Here is a 7,483-nt window from a genome sequence, read left to right on the forward strand (position 1 = left end):
GATACTCTGATATGTAACCTACATTCCGGAGCCCTTCCAGTGTTCGAATACTAACTTCCAATAGATCAATCTTTACCTCTCGACAATTTCGAAACTCCTCGTCATGTCCGTGATGTCATCCGGGACTCCGAACAACCTTCGGTCACCAAAACACATAACTCATATAATACATAATGTCATTGAACATTAAGCGTGCGGATCCTACGGGTTTGAGAACTATGTAGACATGACCGAGACACCTCTCCGGTCAATAACCAATAGAGGAACCTAGATGCTCATATTGGTTCCCACATATTCTATGAAGATCTTTATCAGTCGAACCGCTATGTCAACATACGTTATTCCCTTTTTCATTGGTATGTTACTTGCTTGAGATTCGATCATCGGTATCTTCATACCTAGTTCAATCTCGTTTCCAGCAAGTCTCTTTACTCATTCCGTAATGCATCATCCCGTAACTAACTCATTAGTCACATCGCTTGCAAGGCTGCATACGATGTGCACTACCGAGAGGGCCCAAAGATACCTCTCCGATGCTCGAAGTGACAAATCCTAATCTCGATCAATGCCAACCCAACAAACACCTTCGGAGATACCTGTAGAGCATCTTTATAATCATCCAGTTACATTGTGACGTTCGATAGCACACAAGGCATTCCTCCGGTGTTCGGGAGTTGCATAATCTCATAGTCGTAGGAATATGTATTTGACATGAAGAAAGCAGTAGCAATAAAACTGAACGATTATTATGCTAAGCTAACGGATGGGTCTTGTCCATAACATCATTCTCCTAATGATGTGATCCCATTCATCAAATGACAACACATGTCCATGGCTAGGAAACTTAACCATCTTTGATCAACGAGCTAGTCTAGTAGAGGCATACTAGGGACACAATGTTTTGTCTATGTATTCACACATGTATCAAGTTTCCGGTTAATACAATTCTAGCATGAATAATAAACATTTATATTGAATAAGGAAATATAAAATAACAACTTTATTATTGCCTCTAGGGCATATTTCCTTCACTCTCCCACTTGCACTAGAGTCAATAATCTAGTTCACATCGCCATGCGATTTAACACTAATAGTTCACATCTGTATGTGATTAACACCCATAGTTCACATCGCCATGTGACCAATACACAAAGGGTTTACTAGAGTCAATAATCTAGTTCACATCGCTATGTGATTAACACTCAAAGAGTAGTAAGGTGTGATCATGTTTTGCTTGTGAGAGAATTTTAGTCAACGGGTCTACCACATTCAGAGCCATATGTATTTTGCAAATTTTCTATGTCTACAATGCTCTGCATGGAGCTACTCTAGCTAATTGCTCCCACTTTCAATATGTATCTAGATTGAGACTCATAGTCATCCGGATCGGTGTAAAAGCTTGCATCGACGTAACTCTTTACGACGAACTCTTTATCACTTCCATAACCAAGAAATATTTCCTTAGTCCTCTTAGGTAACTAAGGATAATTTTGACCGTTGTCCAGTGATCCACTCATGGATCACTATCGTACCCCCTTGCCAAACTCATGATAAGGTACACAATAGGTCTGGTACACAGCATATCATACTTTATAGAACCTATGGATGAGGCATAGGGAATGGCTTTCATTCTCTTTCTATTTTCTGTTGTGGTCGGGTTTTGAGTCTTACTCAACTTTACACATTGCAACACAGGCAAAAACTCCTTCTTCGACTGTTCCATTTTGAACTACTTCAAAATCTTGTCAAGGTATGTACTCATTGAAAAAACTTATCAAGCGTCTTGATCTATCTCTATAGATTTTGATGCCCAATATGTAAGCAGCTTCTCCGAGGTCTTTCAATGAAAAACTTTTATTCAAGTATGATTTTATGCTATTCAGAAATTCTACATCATTTCCAATCAAAAAATATGTCATCCACACATAATATTAGAAATGCTATAGAGCTCCCAGTCACTTTCTTGTAAATACATGCTTCTCCAAAAGTCTGTATAAAACCATATGCTTTGGTCACCTCATCAAAGCATATATTCCAACTCTAAGATGCTTGCACTAGTCCATAAATGGATCGCTGGAGCTTGCACACTTTGTTAGCACATTTAGGATCGACAAAACCTTCTGATTGTATCATATACAACTCTTCTTTAAGAAATCCATTAAGGAATGCAGTTTTGACATCCATTTGCTAGATTTCATAATCATAAAATGCGGCAATTGCTAACATGATTTGGACAGACTTAAGCATTGCTACGGGTGAGGAAGTCTCATCGTACTCCTTGAACTTGTCTTCATATCTGCCCAGTATGTCTTGACACGGGCAAGAGCCATCTGTGCGCCCTCTATGCACGCCGACCTCTTCATTGCATCAGCATGCGGCACCGAACCAAGAAATTGCTGCACCAAGCCAAAATAACTCTTCGGCTCCGGCTTCTCCGGCCACAGACGACTCGCAACATACTTCATGGCGAGTCCGTATAATCTGTTCAGCTCCGCCCAGGCGGCTAAACGGTCGGAGACTGATAGTGGGCGTTCTAGATTGTGGTACTGCGACCAAAAAAGCTCTTCCAATTCATGGTCACCTCGGCTGCGGAAGTGTTCGGTCGCGTCCGCCGCACTTGTGGCCAAATCCAGATAAGCGTTGTCCGAACTCCACTGCCGGTTTAATGGAGCATACTTGGGGTCTCCAAACTTCATCCGCAGCATATAAGGCTTTCCAGCCGTGATATCTCCGGCCTGGCGCAGCTCCTCCTTCATCGCTCTCATGGCAGAGCGAGTATCCTTGGCTTCGGCAGTGACCTTTTCAAGATCCTTCTGAGCCGCCATATCTTCTTGTTCAAGCAATCTACAGCGGTCAGTAGCATCCCTCAATTTTATGGCCATCTCGGCCATTTCCTTCTTGCTCTGGCAGTGAGCAGCCTGTTCAGCTTTTAGCTCTTCAGCCGCTTTAATGGCAGCCGCATCACTCTACCTTGTTTGCTCCTTTGCTCGGGCAAGTTCCGCCCGAAGGTTCTCCACGGCAGCAACACCATCTACATAAAACATATATAAGGCCCAAGCATCAAGCCCCTATTGCTGGGTGTCTTTTGAACATACCTTGAGCCTCGTCTAGCCGCTTATGTACAAGCGCGATGTCGGCATCTGCTACGTCAAGTTGCCGCTTCAGTTCGGCAGATTCATCAGTCCGGCTAGCCATCGAACGCCTCGCCACCTTTATGGAATAGGCGGCACATTATACCTGGGGTTATGATCCTCTGTGCGCCATCACTCGTGACGACACACAGAGTCTCAGGGGCTACTACTAATACAGGGCACATTTAATATGCGGCTCTGCCAAAAGATACACCTTTTTACATACTTTGAAGCCTGCTAGTAAACTCCTGGCAGCCTCGTACAATCCGCTTTCCGCGGACGAAATCCTTCCAATCACCGTATCCATCAATATACGGTGTTCTTCTGAGATGGACGCCCCACTAAGCAGATCCTTCAGCCCCTCCGCCTGCGCGCAAGAGGGTGCCGGACTAGTCTGATGACCTTCCTCAGGGTCCGGACTCGAAAAATCCCTGAAGGACCCCTGAAGATGAGCTCTGCTGAGAAGGGTTAAGATCCGAACTGCAAGATAATGTTTCGGTTATTTTCCTCAGGAGTAAAACATGAATGTGATTCATTATGGAACCCCTCCCTTCACTTACGCCTCGGGGGAGAGCGGGTCCCCTTTAGGGGGCAGTTTGGCTGAAGCGTTCTCCGGTGCCGAACCCTCTGACGAAGATTTCTTTCCCCGTTTTGAGGTTATCACCTCCGGGTCTTCAGAGGCAGTCCTTTTCTTTCCCTGGTCGGGAGAATTTTCGATTCTTCCCTTTGGCCTCCTTCGTGGAGGAGGTAGCTCCTTGGTTCCCCCCTTCGCCTTCCGCCAACGACGCGGCCTCCAGCATCCTGGTCAACATGGGAGGGGGGCTGGACACCTGATAAGCTTAGCCTTCGCTATCCACTCCTGTTCAAAGGGCAACTCTGCTAAAGGGTAGATTTGATAAAAATATGGATGGTATGTGCAAATACGGGGCTACTTACTTTAGCATCTGGGCGGTTGCAGCTCAGACCAGCGTCCTCCGACAAATCCGGACACCTTGCTTGTGATCCGAAGAACAATTTGTACATCTCCATGGGTGTCATTCCCATGAAGTGTTGTAGGACCCGTGGTCCCTCAGGATTGAACTCCCACAGGCGGAGAGGTCGACGTTTGCAGGGCAGTGTGCGGCGAATCACCATGACTTGCGCCACCACGGTCAGATTGATATCTCTTTCTAGGTGATCTCGAATACGGCCCTGCAGCAAGGGTACGTCTTTTAGCGGCCCCCAGATAAGTCCCTCATTAACCCATGATGCCAGCCGTGGTGGGGGACCCGAGCGAAAGGTAGGCGGTGCCACCCATGTGGTGCCCCTAGGGGCTGTGATGTAAAACCAGTCTCGTTGCCATAAGCCGAGCTCCTCTTGAAAAGAGCCTCCGGGCCATGGAGCATCGTCCATCTTGCTTATTATAGCCCCTCCGCACTCAGCGTGCTGCCCCTCGATCACTTTCGGTTCCACTTTGAAGGTTTTTAGCCACAATCCGAAGTGAGGGGTGATATGGAGGAAAGCCTCACACATGAAAATGAATGATGAGATCTGGAGGATGGACTCCGGAGCTAGGTCATGGAACTCCAGCCCGTAGTAAAACATAAGCCCCTCACAAAGGGATCGATCGGGAAGCCTAGTCCCCGAAGGAAATGCGATGCGAACACCACGCTTTCACCAGGCTGGGGGGTGGGAATAGCTTGCCGTTGAGTAGGCAGTCTATGCGAGATTTCGCCGGTTAGATACCTGGCATCTCTCAACTTTCGCACATCTTCTTCCGTGATGGAGGAAGGCATCCACCGGCCTTGAGGGTCGGAGCCGGACATCTTCGAAGGTCCAAAGCGCCTAAAACTAGAGCTTTGGGTGTTGGAACTCGAAGCGAGGGGCGGATTTGATTGGTTTAAGAACAAGGTGGCCGGGCCTTGGTTCCTTTATAAAGGAGGTGAATACCAAGAGCCCTCCCCGTAACCGTTTGAGACTCACTTTCAATTAGGGAGTCATACCTGAGTCACGGTTGGGTTACCCACACCCGTATTGATGAGAATCCCGGAATAAGGGGACACGATCTCTGCTTTGACAAGACGTGCCAAGGAAACCGCCTCGCTAAACGCGCTGAGGTGGAACAATAAAATGAATAAAGAGCCTGGCTGTGGCATGATGTCACGCCACGGAATACGTCAGCAGATCCGATTGATACAAATATTATTCTCTCTACGAAGGAATGTGGGACTTATTTTGCAGAGCCGGACACTACCCTGGTGTTCAACATCTTCTATGAAATATTCGGAGGAGGAACCCGCCTTGCAATGCCGAAGACAACTTGCGCGCCGGACTCGTCGTCATTGAAGCCTGGTTCAGGGGCTACTGAGGGAGTCCTGGATTAGGGGGTGTCCGGATGGCCGGACTAAGACCTTTGGCCGGACTCCCGGACTATGAAGATACAAGATTGAAGACTCCGTCCCGTGTCCGGATGGGACTTTCCTTGGCGTGGAAGGCAAGCCTGGCGATACGATATGAAGATCTCCTCCCATTCTAACCGACTCTGGGTAACCCTAGCCCTCTCCGGTGTCTATATAAACCGGAGAGTTTTAGTCCGTAGGACGAACAACAATCATACCAGAGGCTAGATTCTAGGGTTTAGCCACTCCGATCTCGTGGTAGATCTACTCTTGTACTACCCATATCATCAATATTAATCAAGCAGGAGTAGGGTTTTACCTCCATCGAGAGGGCCCGAACCTGGGTAAAAACATCGTGTCCCTTGTCTCCTGTTACCATCCGCCTAGACGCACAGTTCGGGACCCCCTACCCGAGATCCGCCGGTTTTGACACCGACACACACCTTTTGCACTTCTTCTTCCTTGGACCAAGGCCCTTTCCTTCACTGCTTGCTCTAATCCTCTGTTTTCTTGGCCTGCCTGGTGCTTGTTTCTGAACAGGAGCACATAACTTGAATCCAGGATCTACAATGTCCCACTGTTACTTGCCTTCCAAAGCTGGTAGGTTTTCAGCATAAGTGGCTCTGAACATCTCAACAGAGTAGTACTTATGGACATACTTATCAACTGCATTAGCATCACCCCTTAGAGAAGTGATGAAGAAAAGTGCATGGATGCAGGGCTTACTAGTCACCTGCCATTGCTTGCTGCAAGTCCATTTCTCCAGGTCCACAGGATACCTCCATTCTCTCTTCTCTCTGTCAGTTGCAGTTACCTCAGCCTCTGTTGGGCTTCTCCTCACAATGCTCATCTCAAAACCTTTAGTTTTCTCCATTAATGCCTTCATTACTGCTGGTATGATGCTGTGCCCAATGAAATGGTCAATGCAAATTATTTTTCTTAGGTCAAACTTCTCCATAATATACTGCCTAATCTTGTCAAGCAGGTCAACTAGGTGTAGGCCCTTGTATTTCTTGATTCTAGAGTTGAATGATTCAGCTAGATTGTTATTTACATAGTCAACCTTGCTCAACTCAGTGAAATCAGCTCTAGCCCAGATTTTCTTGTGGTGCTCCTCAAGATAGTCCTTCACTTTGAGCTTGCTTTTCAACTGGTTCAGATGATAATTGTGCTTTTTGATGCTATAAGTAAGTGAGCAAGGCCACATATTGTCATCATAAAATTTCCCTTTGAATTTCTTCCCAAAATTTTGAGACAAATGTCTCATGCACTCTCTATGCTCAACTCCAGGATAAACATCACCAACAACACTCTCCAGTCCTTTGCAAGCATCAATATGGATAACTAATCCTTCAGGATGTCCTATAACTTTCTTCAAATTATTGAAAAACCATGTCCAACTCTCGGTGGACTCCACTTCAAGAACACCATATGCAACAGGAAATAACCAATTGTGTGCATCTAGGGCACACGCTGCTACAAGTTGGCCCCTAAACCTACCATGCAATGCAGTTGCATCTACAACCAAGTATGGCCTACACCCCTCTAGAAACCCCTTCTAACAAGCTTTGAAACAGACAAAAACCCTTCTAAAACACTCTTTGTAGAATTTCTTTCCTTTTAACTTGTACTCCACTATGTGATGGTCAATGTCAACAACACTGCCTGGTGATGCCCTCTCTACTTCTGCTTTGAAAGCAAAAAGTAACTGAAAACTGTCATTGTACTTACCATATAACTTGTCAAGTGCCATTTCCTTACCATAGTAGCATCTGCTGTAAGGCACCTCAACACCATACTTCTCTAACAACCTACCCTGGATTTTCTTTGTGCCAATCCCTGGATTTTTTTTGATCCAAGCCATAGAAGCATCTACAATCCACCTTCTTTTTGCAGCTCTCAATCTCTGAGATCTGTTCACACTAGGACATGTGTGAGGGTGGAGGTTCACTTTGATCTGAAAATAAAACAAGG

This window comes from Triticum dicoccoides, chromosome 4B, assembly GCF_002162155.2.
Source record: "Triticum dicoccoides isolate Atlit2015 ecotype Zavitan chromosome 4B, WEW_v2.0, whole genome shotgun sequence".
NCBI classification, from domain to species: Eukaryota; Viridiplantae; Streptophyta; class Magnoliopsida; order Poales; family Poaceae; genus Triticum; species Triticum dicoccoides.